The sequence below is a fragment of the Labrus mixtus genome, chromosome 7, assembly GCF_963584025.1.
Source record: "Labrus mixtus chromosome 7, fLabMix1.1, whole genome shotgun sequence".
NCBI lineage: Eukaryota > Metazoa > Chordata > Actinopteri > Labriformes > Labridae > Labrus > Labrus mixtus.
Window position 1 is genome coordinate 15,878,396 of NC_083618.1, and position 16,398 is coordinate 15,894,793.

General features: G+C 38.0%; 1 protein-coding gene and 1 long non-coding RNA gene across 4 annotated transcripts in view; one reads left to right on the forward strand and one right to left on the reverse strand.

Annotated features, from left to right (window-relative positions):
* LOC132978174 (ras-related protein Rap-1A-like) overlaps positions 1-1,555 on the forward strand; it is a 24,857-nt gene extending 23,302 nt beyond the window's left edge. For all 3 annotated transcript variants that reach the window (XM_061043275.1, XM_061043277.1, XM_061043276.1), the window contains exon 8: positions 531-1,555. The gene's annotated coding sequence lies outside the window, so the exon portion shown is untranslated. The remainder of the gene's footprint in view (positions 1-530) is intronic.
* Positions 1,388-7,012, reverse strand: LOC132978175 (uncharacterized). The gene is made up of 2 exons (XR_009673874.1): positions 6,931-7,012; positions 1,388-2,408 (listed from the first exon to the last, which is right to left on the reverse strand). It is a non-coding gene; the product is annotated as an uncharacterized LOC132978175 (long non-coding RNA).
* Positions 7,013-16,398: the final 9,386 nt, after the last annotated feature.

The following is a 16,398-nucleotide window of genomic DNA, read 5'->3' on the forward strand; positions in this document are numbered from 1 at the left end:
AGTTGTATTGGTCACATACACAGTATATATAGTACCATGCATAGTGACATGCTGTGGTTTCTGTCCAGAAAAATATACACATTTATTTACATAGGATACATTCAAAATACTAAAAACTCTAAAGAAGCAGATTAAAAGCTAAAAGTTTAAATGTTAAGTAGAAAATTAAAAGTGGAAAAAAGTATATTATGCATTATTATTTAATTGGTATGGTAAAAACTGCCTTACACTATAACACACAGTAGAGTAGAGACTTTTATCCATGAAATATTTATTTATTTCAAACAATAAGAGAAACAAGTTTGATTTCTAAAGCACTGCTACAGTTAAATCCCATTTTTTAAATTATATATATTATATATATTATGCAGTATACAAGCATTGATTTGTGTTTTCTTTCCCTTTTTTTTTTTTTACACATGTAATGTCATTGACCTGCCACTAGAGGGCACCAACAGCTTGTGGATTGTGGTGTTATATTATGACAAGAAGGTAAAAAGAGGACTCAAACCCTTGATGCTCTCTTGCAGAAATGCTGTAATGAAGAACTGTTGCCCTGATTGGAACGTGCCAGCATTCCAACAGCCCCCTCACCCCCCCAACCCCCAACCTCCATCAGCCATAAACGGTGAATCAGCTGACTGAACTGCTCCTATCAAAGACGAGGACGAGCTACACGAAAGAAGAGAGAGAGAGATAAAGAGAAAGAAAGACAGTAAGCGAGAGAAGACTCTCGCCTCCGAGGACCTTCCTCTGTGTCTCAGTTTCAGTGTGAACCCTGAATGGACAGTCTCCATTTCTCACCAACAAACAACACAACCTTATGATGATGATGATGATAAAAGCCTCTGAAAGTATAGATAAATGTGTCCATGAGCCGCCTACTTGGCCAGAGAGCAGCCCCTGTATTTTCATTTTTTGACAGTTAAACAAAAAGAAAAAATAACAGCGTTCAAAGAAGGAAAAAGACAGAGTTAGAACTTCAGTATTTTTCATCTTTTTTCGATATCGTATTTGAACGACATGGAAGTTGACCTCTTTAGTTGTATGATTATAAATATTCTTCAAAAACGAGCATGAAAAAAATGCATCAGTTATTCAGTGTAGATGTTTTCAAGTGAAATCAAGTGGAAAAGTGAGAAATTTTTTATAGCCATACACCTATTCTCCATGCCTGTCATGTCAGTGATGATAGATCAAGGTCTATGATATGTATTATTATTTTTATTATATATTTTTTTTCTTTGTTCGCCCTGTTGTTCATGGACTTCTCTTCTGCAAATATCTCTCTCTGATGTGACTTAATTTTATACTCAGTCACTGGGATTTCATAGCTCCCATAATATATTCTAATGCCATTTTTTGCATAATAATGCTTCAGAAAAAAATGGGTCTTTTATAGAAGAAATATGGGGAAAAAATAAGGATTGATTTCTATGTCTCTTGAAGCTGAAATATATTATACTAAACCAACTCTAATAATGCTTCTTGTGTTTTTCTGTCAATGATGTTCCAGCTTTTATGGATTATTAAAGTACATTTTAGTACATTTTCATTATATTGGTCAATGTATTTTTGTGAATTAAACTTTTATTCAAAGCTGATTCGACTTATTTGAGAAGATTGAAATTTAAAGCTGTTTTTCAACAGATCGAACAAACACAGGAGATGCATTGTAACTGTGTAGCTGTAGTAAATGAAGTATTGATTCTATACAGTGAAAGCAGCCTGTTCATGAATCAATAGTGAACATACAGAGGACAGTCGTTTATCACAGTGTGTGCACCATAAAACTAGCCTATTTGAAAGTATAAGGATCTATTATACGCACTGTGTGCCTTTCTTAAAATGACCACTAGGTGTCAGTATATGAACAGAATTAGTCCCCACATTTGAGGGCAATGAAAGGAAACTGATTCAAAGCCCCAGAACTAGTTTAAAAGGAAATGGACTTGAGCCTGTATAGCTCTTCTCTACGCGTCTGACTACTAAAAACACTTAGACACCGCATGTCACACCTACACATTCACACACTGATGGTAGAGGTTGCTGTATGTAGAGTGACCATCAGAAGTAACTAATCCCAATCATACGCATTCATATGCTGCTGACAAAACAGCTGGGGGTTGAGTGTCTTGCCTAAGGACACATCAGACATGGAGCTGCGGGAGCTGGGGATTGAACCCCCTTCCTTCCTGTTGAGAGACGTCTGACTCTACCAACTGAGTCACAGCCGCTCCGATAACGAGGCCTAATGACACACACATCCATCACGATGAAATGAGTGCATCTTGTTGCTTTTTTTTCCAGCACATATTTGATCTGTTGGTGTTTGAAGGAGAGATCGAGCTGTTTCTGGTGCCTTCTCCATATAGATCCTGCAGCCTGGATTAATTCTAGTTCCTCACCTGAAAGACAGGATTTAATATAATCTCCTTTTGCTCGTTCTCAGTGCAAAGGAAGGAAGCAAGGAGGGATATAAAATATCAGCGAAGGAGAGAGGTTACACGCTATATTCAATACATTAAACATGTCTTTAAGTAAACTAAAGAGAGATTATGTAACTTGTTTAAAAAAATTAAAACAACACACATGAAGGGGACACGGTAGCCTAGTAGTTAACTCGTGCGCCACATGTACGGAGGCTATAGTCCTTCAAGCAGCGGCTTAGGTTCAAATCCGACCTGTGGATCCCTTCCTGCATGTCATTCCCCACTCTCTCTTTCTCCCTGATTTCTGACTATCCATTGTCCTGTCTCTAAAACAAACGCTTAAAAATCCCCCAAATAAACTTTAAAAACACATGGACACCTGCGTTTCCATCAGCCGTAAAGTATGTTCACAATCACAGACATTGCTGCTGCAACCTTTCTTTAAAAGCTGCAAGTCTTTATTTATTTAAATATCTTTTAATAAGCCCATTTTTCCTGGATGAATCATTCAGTCATAATATATCTGAAAGTTGTCAGAAGTCTTCATTTCATCTAAACCTGCAGGTAAAACTGAGAAACTGAAATGTTTTATTTTGTCTAATTGTTCATCTTTAATCCATAGATATCAAATGTACAAAAACATGATGATGAAAAGCAGAAATGATCACAGTTTATAAAATGGAAATGGGTGCATTTTGCTTTGAAATGGACTTAAACCATACTTACTGCTGCAAGAAAAATGCACTGTGAAAAAAGTCATTATAATTCTTTAACAGTAGTCAGGGACTCACAACTTTTCCAACAATCATGTTATATAGCCAAAAGTTTAATCATACAGCAAATTCTTATTATATCAAGGTAAATTAGTAACAGCGATCCTTCTGCGTGTCATATTCTGTTACAGTTTGTGTTTTGTCAGGAGTCAAAATAACTCAGAAGGCCGTGATTGCAAGCTCTACCTTAAGTTTTTTTTAAACATGAAAAGAAAATATGCTGCATCATCTAAGCTCCTTATGTCTCTGAGGCATACGTGTCGAGCAGAGGAGGATGCTAAATGTCTGCTGCTGAGAGCGCTGCAGAAGGGATTATACGTGTGACTCACTTCTTCTTCTTGTTTTTGACTCTTATCACCTACACTGCAGCCTTGATCGGGCTCTTAATCCCTTTAGTGGTTGAGAAGCGGAGTAATACCAAAACACTTCTGCATCTATTATCCCTCTCTGTGAAGTAATGCTGCTGTCGTCCTGCACACTCCCCCGGAGAGGTTTCTGAAGCTTTTCCAGGTCCCCACAGAGAGCGAGAGCGAGTGGGAGGACGGTCTGGTACCAGGTGGGCTTCAGTCACATCAAAGCGCTCTCTATCTGGGTCTTACTAACTGTGATTCCTACAAGCATAAACATGGTACAAGAAGCTTAATATCTTTGCTTTTTTAACAGGGAATTACACTTTAAAACATTTTGTTGAAAGCATGGGATGCAGACTTTAAATAACAAGATGTATCCACTGTGCTGTCCCAAGTTGGTTTCTCTGTGATTATTCTGAAGTATTCTGAAGTTCTACATCTCATTCATGATCCCACAGGTCACACTGATAGCGGCCTGTCAGGCTCAGGTAGCAATGAATCAAAACATATCTTGCTTTTTCATCATTTTTTAAAACTAGCATTTAAAACCATTCATCGGGAAAAATGATGAACGAGAAGGGTCATTTCCATAGACAGTTTTAAACATCATCTCAGTGATCATCTCATCTCATCTCATCTCACCCAAAGAAGTGTCTTGGAGCGGAACAAATGGGATTGCTGTATTGAAAATGATACCTAACTTTTGATCAATCTAGAAACCACTAAAGATGGAGCCGAGGCGGGCCTAAAGACTCTTAACTAAAAAAATACAAACAATGCTGCCAAATCAGACACCTGACTAATGATGCAAATTTCTGTTCTTAGACTTAATATAATCAAAACCAATCGTCACTGTACAGTTTTTTACCAACGACATGAATACCTAACTTTTTCTAGCCAGGCTGTAAACATGTTTATTTCTACTGTAAAAATGTGCATTTTAATATGATTCTTTCCCAGCCTGCCTCAAGTGGACACCTGAGGAACTGCACTTTTAGTTAGAGGTTTCATCTCGTCACCCATTGGAGAGATGTAGCTGTTGTTCAGGGCTAAAGACTCTTTATAAAAGAGGGTGTACTGTATGTGTCTGGATATGTTTTCCCTTCAAGTATGCAGCATATTACCTGAAAACAGTTATCTACATTTTGATGCAAGGGGAATCCTCTGCAGATCAGACCATCTCCTTTCACATTGTCCTGGATGGGCTGGATGCTTTGAAGGATGCGTGTATGTGTAAGTGTTAATATACACAGACAACTTTTCACTTATGTAATGCGTCGTTAGGGATTTAAAAACTTTTATTTTACGTGGGAGATATTTGTATTTGGATCTGTGGAAACTGCCTCTTTTCAGCAGCTGAATCACATCTTCAGCACAGTTTGAGATCTTTATTACACTAACGTTAATATTCCCTCTCAAAGATTGCAGACAACAGAGGGGGTCGGATGAATCATAAAGAGCCTCTCCAAACAACAGCTAGCTTTCATCAGCTCCAGGTCCCTTAACCCATTAGAAAAGATTATATTTTCATCTGACACACACACACACACACACGCGCACACACACACACACACACACACACACTTTACCCCACTCCCCTCACCAGATCAATTAACAGATTAGTGGTTGTGTGGGGTGGATTGAAGGCCCGGGCTCTGGATATCATCTTTGTCTAATGCATTTTCTGGAGGGGGAGTGAACATGAGCTTCACTGTCAGGAGGGTATTGACAGTTTGGAGTGCAAGGTTACGCTCACCCTCTGAGGATCCATCATATGCCATTTCCTGTCTGTAATTTATTTATTTCGATGACGTACACAGGTTCTGTATTGATTCTCACAAAATGTTGGATATCTTTTGACCCCAAATTTCCTGTTTGCTAGCAGAATATGCTCTTGTATACGGTATTGTTGAAAAAAAAAATTGTTGTTCACATGATATTGCTGAAGAAAATGCATTGTATGTTTTTATTATTTTCTCAGTTTAATAATGATTTAAAAGATGTTTTCTGTTCGAGAAGGGCTCTTTCCCTGATTCTAAGTTTGTTCTGTACATTGTAATTATCAATATATTGTTAATCTCATATATCTAAACACAGAATCTAATACCTCCCCAAATTATAACAGGCTTTTCACATCTTTGTTTTCCCCTCCACACTCTGTTGAATGTATAATTTTTCTATTAACATTGGTAGTCTGCCCTGCCTGCCTGTGATTGCGATCGCACAGTTTTGTAATTAAAATGAAGGGCTTCACTTCTCATTAGCTGCGGCGCCTAATTGAAACTGGAGGATGCTTTTCCCTCTGGTACTCCATCATGTTTGAATAAGGAATAAGGGGCAATTTGTCCACAGCACATTCCACCAGTATTTACACAGGCAGTCGTTCAGAACAGCGTGTGTCTTGTTTACACTCCTGCACATATAGCGGCACAGGTTTGTGGCTTTACTGTTTACACAGCAGTCCAACAAGATGCAGGCATGTCTTTAGTCTAGAGCAGTAAACTGAAGACTCTGTAGACTCTATAGTTCAGTGTTTAGGGCTTAGGGTAAGTCAACAATGAGAGTTTAACCCATGTATGTACTGCTTTTAAACACCTGCAGTTCCAGTAACTGATTCATTGTCTCCAAATGGGAATTAAGAATGTTGTGAAGTCATCTTTATTGACCTCTCAAAAGAATGAAACACTTTTCATCAGTAAATTCACAATAGTATTTTATTCTTACAGGGAAAACTCTTTTTTTTTTAGCTACTTGTGTGGATTTAACCTAATCTTGGGCTGTGTCCGAAATCACTCCCTCATTCCCTACTCCCTATTATATGTAGTGGACTATAGTGAATAGGGAGTGATTTTGGACACAGGCTTAGTCTTTTGACATTACTAATACTTATACATAATTAATAATTACTCTGAAGTCAACTTTTATGCAGTTGATACCATTTTTTTTAACATGTGAAAACACAAGTTAATAGTTTTGTATTACCCAGCATGTGAATGGATTGTGGTATCATTTTAAAACAATATGACTTTCTTCTCATCTGTTTTCCTTATAGCAGCCTGTTCACTTGTTGAATTTTAAATGGTGTATACGTTTCGTGATCAAACTCTTAAATTAAAGGCAGTTGATGTTTTCTAAACTGGAGAGCTGCTTCCAGGAACTTCCAAGGTCACATATTTGGCTAAATAGACTTTACCATGGTTTTATAACACTTACATGTGTACATAGCCTGTCTACAAGCCCCCAAAAGTCAGAAGGCACAAGCCACCCAAGCGTCGTTTTATATTTATACTGACAGTCCGTCTAGATGTAAGGTTACTGTTTTTTGTTCATGTTATTTTTTATTGTTGTCATTTCCGGTTTTATTTTGTAACTTACCCTCGTACTCTCTGTCTTGTAGAACCTGCGCCTTGTGTTTCCCGCCTTCGGTGTCAGCCCCGCAGTGATTGACTACACCTGCGTCTCGTTATCCTCTGATTGTCTGTGTATTTATTCATCGTGTGTCCTCCCTCATGTTGCCAGTTCCTTGTGTATTCCTCTATGTTCACTCGTCCTAGTGTTATTCCAGTGAGTTTATTTAGTGTAAGACATATTCTTTATTCTCTTTGAAATTTAAAAGCTTTATTATGTTTTTCATTCTGATTTGTGGCGTAGGGGTCCTTTTGAATCTCAATCACACTGTTCATTAAAATTATGAACGATTTCTCTTATTATCATTTTACTCTTTGGAGTTAATTGGTTAGTAGCGCTTGTAGCGTATACAATTCTGCACAGTCCTTTTAAATATTTGAAGCATCATAAGTTATCACAGGTCTTTTTTTTTCTTTGTCCACTGTGGCTTCCTGATTCATGGCCTGTACGGTTGTGATGACAAGAGAACACAGAAAAATCAATGGTAATGTATTTAAGAGCCAAATTGGCAGCCCTTCTTCAGGGACCCTCCTGGCTTCAGCTCCAGTCAATTAGTCTGTGAGATGTGTCTCAGCAACACTGTGTGTCGTCCTGTCTGCAGATTGAGCTGATGCATCAGAGCCTCTGACAGTGAGTGAGAAATGGTTCCCATCATCTCACTTTTAGTTAGAGGTTTCAGCTTGTCACCCAATGGACAGATGAAGCTGTTGTTCAGGAGGTAAAGACACTTTATAAAAGAGGGTATATGTGTCTGGAGATGTTTTCCCTTGAAGTATGCAGAATATTTTGGAATAACACTTTTCTACATTTTAGTTTAATTCTAATCAAGATAATGCACTCTTTTTAGCCTCCTGAAACATTGCAGTTTAATTTCAATCTTCCAACTTATGGTTATAAATGCAAACTTAAGGTTTTAAATTCTTGAATTTGGACCATGGATGAACCGAAAAGATAGAAGTTACAGTAGCACCAAGAGAGAAAACTCAACCACAAATGTCTGTGGTTGTGACTGCACACTGAACTCTCAACATGACTCAAACAGCCCACAGGAATGCTATCATCTCTGTTTGGCTGTCATTTGGTACAGCAGAACTTTGAGCTGAGTACGTGCCAATCTCAGAACCCGTCAGCTATTTTCTAACATCGACTGAGCCTCTTGGAGCAATGGACAACTTTTCAGGGAGTTTGTTGAAGTGAGTGCTAAGTAATAAAAGACTAATGAATTCATTTTCTGTGCATTGCCATTAATTACAGTCAGACTACCAACAGGAGAAGTAAGAACAGAGTTGGAGTTAGGAGATGATGTGTGCAGATACCTGTTAATAGAGTTTACAGCCAATGCTGTTGTCTTCTTTTGCTCTCCACATAGGCTGTTTTCCTACATAAGAATAATGCCTGCTGAAACCCTACATGATGATACTACTTTGCACTACAACCAGAAACCAGAATTTTTCAGACCCTTAAGTTCTAAACAGATTAGTTCTGAATTGGTTAGTAGAGATTAAATGCATGCTAACATACCCATACTATATGGTAACAAAATATTAGATAAAGTATTTACATTTAACAAAAATGTAATGCATAATGATGTTGTATTGTGTAGACTAATCATAAGTGGCCTGTGTGAGGATTCTCAACACTGCATGTTTTTTCTGTTTCTAAGGTGTTTCGAAACATTTTTGGGGTCCAGATCACATCTTTGCTTCCCTTAAAACCATGTGATCCTTATAGTGCATGATTTAGTTCATCATCTATACATTTTTCTTTGACTTTGATCTTTATTTTTCTCTTCTGTGTCAGTCGTCTGTAATGTCTCCGCTTCTTTTGTCAGGTAAACTTTAATGAGTTTTGTTCTGCCGGATTTGTATGCAAATTTTTAAATGATACTTTAATTTATTTTCTGGGTTAAATGGCAGACTGATGTATTTCAATCTCACCTGATGGCCCCGTCTCCTTTGACTTCTCCTCTGATAATGTCAATAGCTCATTAGCAGAGACTCTCCTCTCTTGTCGTATGCTGAGGGCTTTTTTTTCATCATTACCTCATTCTCCCTCTTGGTTAGACACTCCCACAACACATACACACACCACAATCAGTGTGTGTGTGTGTGTGTGTGTGTGTGTGTGTGTGTGTGTGTGTGTACACGTGTGCCATGTCATTAGAGAGGCGAGGTCGGCTGCAGCTGCATTAGTGATGTTTCAATATCACTTCTCTCCCAGGCCTGACTCTCTGCTGCCCTGCCTCTTTAGTGTAACCTCGCTCTCGCCCCCCTGTGATACAGCAGTTATCCATGGATGAGAGTAATAATTAGGCCACTTAACGTACATCGTTTGACTCCATTTATTCAGTTGTTGTTTTTTATTTTTTCGCTGTTGTGTCTTTGTCAGAGGCAGAAATGGGTTGAATCCAAATACATTGCATTTTGAGGTTGAATAGTGGGGGAAAGCAGTGAGTAATGCTTCTGAAGAATAAGGTCAGTCAGGGACAGTTGCTAGATTACATTATTTCTAGGTGTCTCACACATTAATGTAGTCTTTGAGTTTTTTTAGATTTTCTCTCACAAATCACATGATGAATCAGCCAGGTGAGCTTTAACTCTGTCAGAGCTTTAACGATCGTCAGAGACAGAAACACAGTCTTCATGCTGATATCCAACCCTCTGCAGACACAGAGTCGAGCATTCATTTCAGTTCAAATGATAAAGTCTTCCCTCCTATTAGTGAGGCAGTCCTATATGGAGATCTCAGTCATTAAACCTTTATGTAATATGGACAAACCAGAGCGTTAAATTAAAGTTACGAATGCTCTAATGAATAAAGAACAGTGTATGTAAGAGGATAATTTATAGACTGCATTTGTGAATCTCTGTACCACCATTCACCTTGACATGGAGTCAGGGCTGCTGTGCACTCTGTCATTGATTTAAACCCTGAATAAATGATCAGAGAGGAGCTCTTATTATTACTGTGCTTTATATCGTAGAGAGACAGGAGGATTTTCCTCATGGATGGACACACATTAAGGGCAAATAGAGCTCTTGCAAGGTGATGAAAACTGATCTTTCTCCTCTTGGTGGAGGAGAGGATCAGTGTGATTATGATGGCCACTTTCTGCATGCAGTCACGTTCGTGGGCCAACAATGGAAAAACAAGGGTGGGGGTTGGGTTGGATTTGTTTCTGTGGCCGGGAAAAATAAAGCTTGGAGCATGAAATCAGAGCCACTGGAGATGGCTGCTCTCTGGTTCTGCTGACTTGGAGGTTTGTGGCTGTAATGAATATCTTGCCGGGGATTGTGGCGGCTTCCCCGGGCTGATCGGTATTCAACCGGAGCTCAACACAAGGTAGACTCTGTGACTCTACGGATAGATGGTTGGGTCTCCCCCCCCCCCCCTGCTCTACTTCTTGATGAAATTCATTGCTTGTGTAATAGGGGTTTTATTGCGCGCTGGCTGGGTTTTTTTCATGAGCCGCTCACGGTGCACACTGGAGATAAATCAGCCCCCAGAAAATCATTGTGAGGTATAATTGCTAACACAGTCAGTCCTCACCTGGGGTTTGCCATTTAGCTGCACACTGTGCCCTTTGGTGAAATGAGAACAAAAACACCAGCGAAGGTGTGCCACCATGAAACATATCTATTACACTATGGGAAATTATTTCAAGAGTGATGCCCTTCAGAATATAAAGCATGGTTTCAAAGCTGATGCTTTTTTAAAATAAAATAAAAATCAGTGTCACGTCCAGTATCTGTTACATTTATGTATTTTTCATTCTCATATAGGCAACTTAGATTATTATTTTCTTCTAATTATTTTTGCCTTTTGGTATCTTTTAATAACTGACACTACCTCCAGACGTTACCTTGTTTTTTTTAGTTCTTGTTATTTTTTATTTTTTATTCTTGTCATTTCCTGTTTTATTTTGTCTCCAAGATCCTGCTCCTCATGTTTCCTGCCCTGATTTAACTCACCTGCGTTGCGTTATCCCCTGATTGTCTGTGTAGTGAATTCTCGAGTGTCCTCCTTCATGTTTCCAGTCCAGTTGTGTTTTCGTGTTACCTCATCCTAACGATTTCTACCCACTGAGTTCTGAGTGTATTACTAATGCCTGCCCATCTGGATTGGTTAGCCTGTGTTTTTGGAGTGTCAATAAACCAGCCTGATTGTACTTTGGTCCTGTGGAGTCGTGCGTTTGACTCCTTTTGAGTGTCTTTGTGTCAGACGTCAAGATCCCAACAGGTAACAAAATAGACAGCCTTTTTTCTCAGTATACAATTGTACAATACAAAAACTGGTATATAAAAAAAAAATAATCCTGGAGGTGCCTGAAGTAGCCCAGTGGTTAGTTTGTGTGCCCCATGCCCTATTAAAGTCGGCAGCCCTGGCTCACATCAAATCTGTGGTTCCTTAACTGCATGTTGTTCACCACTCTCTCTCTCCCTGATTTCTGACTCTATCCACTATCCTATCTCTGAAAAAGGCGTAAAAGCCCCAAAACAAACCTTAAAAAAAATGTAATCCTCTCACCGTTTTATAAAGCATCAATGTAACACCTTAGTAAACAACTGAATTTCATGGCCCTGCAATAGAACAATCAAACAGGGAGACCTAAATGTTTTTCTATTTTGCTGAAATCAGACGGAGGAAATCCGTTTATGTGAAATTCATCACTGGACTCTTGTGTCTCTGATGTTTGTCTGAGGGTGGGAGGAGGAGGAAGGCTTTGGCCAACTGGCTCCTCATCACAGAGCTCTGACTTCACCACCACTCCTCCTCACACACACATATGCAGAGCTGCAGACACACACACACACACACACACTCACAATAACTAGAACATCATCATCTCCTCGTCCCCCGTGTGGTTCTCTACAGGGCGACTGAACTGAACACTGAGCTGCTTACTGGAGCATGATTACACAGCAAAGGACCAGGCTAAATATCACCCAGATGAGCAGCCATTTCCCTCACAACAATAACTAATTGAACACATCACGCTGCGTCTCATAAATGGTGGTAGAGCCTATTGAAACGTTACAAGTTGATATTCCTTCAAAAGAGACTCTTAAGATCTGAATATGACAGCTGCTGTCTGAGTTAAGAGGTCTGGGAGGCCCTGGTTTCCTGCAGAGTAACAAAGACTGATTAAAATGCTGCTGGATAGTCACTTAGGGGATGTTAACTGGGTGTGATTTTGAAGGATGATCCCACTGAGTCAGATCGCAAGGATGTACAATATTGGATGCAATTTCTTGTTAAAGAATATTGGATGTTAGTATGCCCTCTTTGAACATTTGTTAAATTCCTTGTAACAAATATAGTGTTACTATGTTTGCAATTAAGCAAAAAAAACAAAAACGTGTTAAATGAAATTTAAAAGGGTTTAAAAAAAGTTGCAAATGACACAAACAAGGTGGTCTTGCATGTGTCTCTTACTACTATATGACTTTATCAATGGGAATTTAAACACACAATTACCATATTCAAAAATCAGAACCTCGAGGATACCTTGAGGATATGTCAGAGTTGGCTTTTGAAAACACGTAAATAATGCCATTACAGCAATTACAAAATTATGTTTAATTGGAGGTGGGTCAAATAGTCTAAATACTGAAAAAGGCTTCAACTTTGACTTATAATAATATAATAAATCTTTTCAAATGTATGATTCATGCAATTTAAACAGCTGAGCTGTAAATAAACTGGATAAACCACATCACTGGGCAATTTAGGAACAAAGCTACAGTATGTACGCTGTGCAGGGATAAATAAGGCAATGACAAATTAAGTTTAGTCAATAAAGTTGTGTTATATATTCATTAAGTTAAACATACATCTAAATGAATATATTATGTAGATTAATCTTAAAAATTTCACAATAATGAGATGGAATAAGCTATGGTCTGGAAACAAGATAAAAATGTGAGCTTATGTTTTATTTCCTCTGATATGTCTGGTCCTTGTCTAGAAAAAGTTCCATCTGACCTGATACAGAGCAGCCAATCACAAATTGTATCTTTCCCAACCAATGTGCCAAAAAAGTGTAACATTTCAGTAAACAACCGGTATGTCTTTCTCAATCCACTATCTCTTCAGTATTAAAGAAACAATAGTTTGTAGCGTCAGTATTCATTCTGGTCTCTGCCCACTGATAAGGCCTCTGGGAAATGGTTCCTGGTGTTAGGTTGACTGAAAGTTAGGTTGAGACAGCATTTCCAGCATGGCAACCTCCATCAACGGGCTTCCAAAGCCCCCTGCAGTAACAGATGGGTGACGTCACTTTCGTTTTGTCCATTTATATCAACAGTCTATGATTCGCTCGTGCAGTTTGTTCCGGCCGTTTTTCTTTTTTTTCTATATTTTTCACATTTTTATTTAGATAGAAATACAAATAGAGCGCCACAAGAAACCCGGAAGTAAGTTAGCATTTGAGCGCCATGGGGTCTAACGTCTACAAGTCAATGGGGGTTTTGAATGGGTTTGTGGTTAGACGCCTGAAATAAGGTCTGTGGTTAACACAAGCTGAAGAGATGTTGGTGTTTTGTTAAACCAAATAAACTACGTTAGGTAATACCCCCACTTTTGCATTTTGAAGTTTTTACATGTCTTTAAAAAGGCGGTTGCTAACAAGTGGCTAAATGTGACTACAGTGATTGTCGGGGACATTAAACGTCATCACGCCGGACACAGAGGCCGGGAACTCTCTCACTAGTCGGCGATGTCTCATGTAGGTTTAATCTTTAGGTTAAGGCAAATATTATGTTAATAAACAATTTATTAAGCTACGCGGATTAGTTTATCGGAGATCGTCTGAAGCATAACGCTAGTGACGTCACAATCATCCGACCGTTGTGTAGTTCGCTTGTAGCATAACGTTAGCTTTTTACTTCTGTCGGCCGCATTAACGCTTCAAACATGATAAAAATGGTGTTCATCTGTGAAGATTATCCTGCTGAACAAAACGTCTACGCTTCAGAAACGTGCGTGTGCCACGTAGCTTTTCTGCAACGATCCAAAATCCAATGCAAAAATCCCATAGGCGAATTCTCGTTAGACCCCATGGCGATGCTACTTCCGGGTTGGCCTACAAAAATACGTCATATGGTTTGTTCTCCATAGCGTCCATCTCTGATTATTGTAGAAGCTAAATATCCCATTTAAAGAACTATTGATAAGCCTGTAATGTATAAAACAGTCACTGCTACTTGAGAAAAATAAAATGGAAGTGTTTTTAAACAGAGCAAGCTCCACATCTCAACACCTGGCAAAGTAATCACTGGTGTGAGTCATCAGCTTGATAAATAAACCCTCAAATAAAGCTCAAATAAAGTATTTTTGTTCACAAGGCCACATGTTTCTGCAGCTCCAGTGTAGCAAAGACGGTGCTTTTAATCAAACTAAAATAAAAAATATAACTTTTCCAACACAAAAAGTCTAACAATCAGTGTTTATGAACTGAGAAGTATAGCCTATCAAATCCTTTCTGACACAACAAACATGATAAACCTTACAGCCATAGACCACGTTGCACTATTCCTGCACTGGATTGCGTAACACTTGTGTTGCTTGCTGTTTTGCGTTGCCGTCCCTCAGTTACACACCGAGTCCTCGCTGTGATGTCAGATCCCAGCGTGTTGTCTAAATGCTTGGACATATCGCATTAAAGTGCAGAAAATCTGTTTCCTCTGGAGCTAACCTGCCAACATCAGGCCCCCTCAGTGGGTGTGTAATAACTCTGGAGGTCCCTGCTGCTCAGTGTGTGTGTGTGTGTGTGTGTGTGTGTGTGTACAATAGAGTGCAGTGTGCATTCATGCATAGCAATGTCTGTTTAGTTTAGAGTTGATAAAATGCTATAACTCTCAAATACATGGAATAAGATGAAGATAGGTAGAAAGGTAGATGGACGGATGGATAGATAGATAGATAGATAGATAGATAGATAGATAGATGGATAGATAGATAGATAGATAGATAGATAGATAGATAGATAGATAGATAGATAGATACATAGATGGATAGATAGATAGATAGATAGATAGATAGATAGATAGATAGATAGATAGATAGATAGATAGATAGATAGATAGATACATAGATGGATAGATAGATAGATAGATAGATAGATAGATAGATAGATAGATAGATAGATACATAGATGGATAGATAGATAGATAGATAGATAGATAGATAGATAGATAGATACATAGATAGATAGATAGATAGATAGATAGATAGATAGATAGATAGATACATAGATAGATACATAGATGGATAGATAGATAGATAGATAGATAGATACATAGATGGATAGATAGATAGATAGATAGATAGATAGATAGATAGATAGATAGATAGATAGATACATAGATGGATAGATAGATAGATAGATAGATAGATACATAGATAGATACATAGATGGATAGATAGATAGATAGATAGATAGATAGATAGATACATAGATAGATACATAGATGGATAGATAGATAGATAGATAGATACATAGATGGATAGATAGATAGATAGATAGATAGATAGATAGATAGATAGATACATAGATGGATAGATAGATAGATAGATAGATAGATACATAGATAGATACATAGATGGATAGATAGATAGATAGATAGATAGATACATAGATAGATAGATAGATAGATAGATAGATAGATACATAGATAGATACATAGATGGATAGATAGATAGATAGATAGATAGATAGATAGATACATAGATGGATAGATAGATAGATAGATAGATAGATAGATAGATAGATAGATAGATACATAGATAGATACATAGATAGATAGATAGATAGATAGATAGATAGATAGATAGATAGATACATAGATAGATACATAGATAGATAGATAGATAGATAGATAGATAGATAGATAGATACATAGATAGATACATAGATAGATAGATAGATAGATAGATAGATAGATAGATAGATAGATAGATACATAGATAGATAGATAGATAGATAGATAGATAGATAGGTAGATAGATACATAGATACATACATAGATAGATATATAGATACATAGATAGATAGATACATACATAGATAGATAGATAGATAGGTAGATACATACATAGATACATACATAGATAGATATATACATACATAGATAGATACATAGATACATAGATATGTGTAGGTTCAGGTGTTCAGGTGAGCTTGCTGCTCCTCCTGTGAGGTTTAAAGGTTGATAGAGTCTGACTTTAGCCTCCAGGGCTTCCTGTCAATCTGTCCTCTCCTATCAAATCATCATCTTTATAATGATGAGGTACGCTGATGCATTCACTCGCTATGGCAGGCAGATGAGGATATACACACATACAGTACATGCACACACATAATAATGATTGGGGGGAGGGGATGCTTTGGGAGATTTATTTTTGGCCTTGGTGGCACATGTCTGGAAAATATTC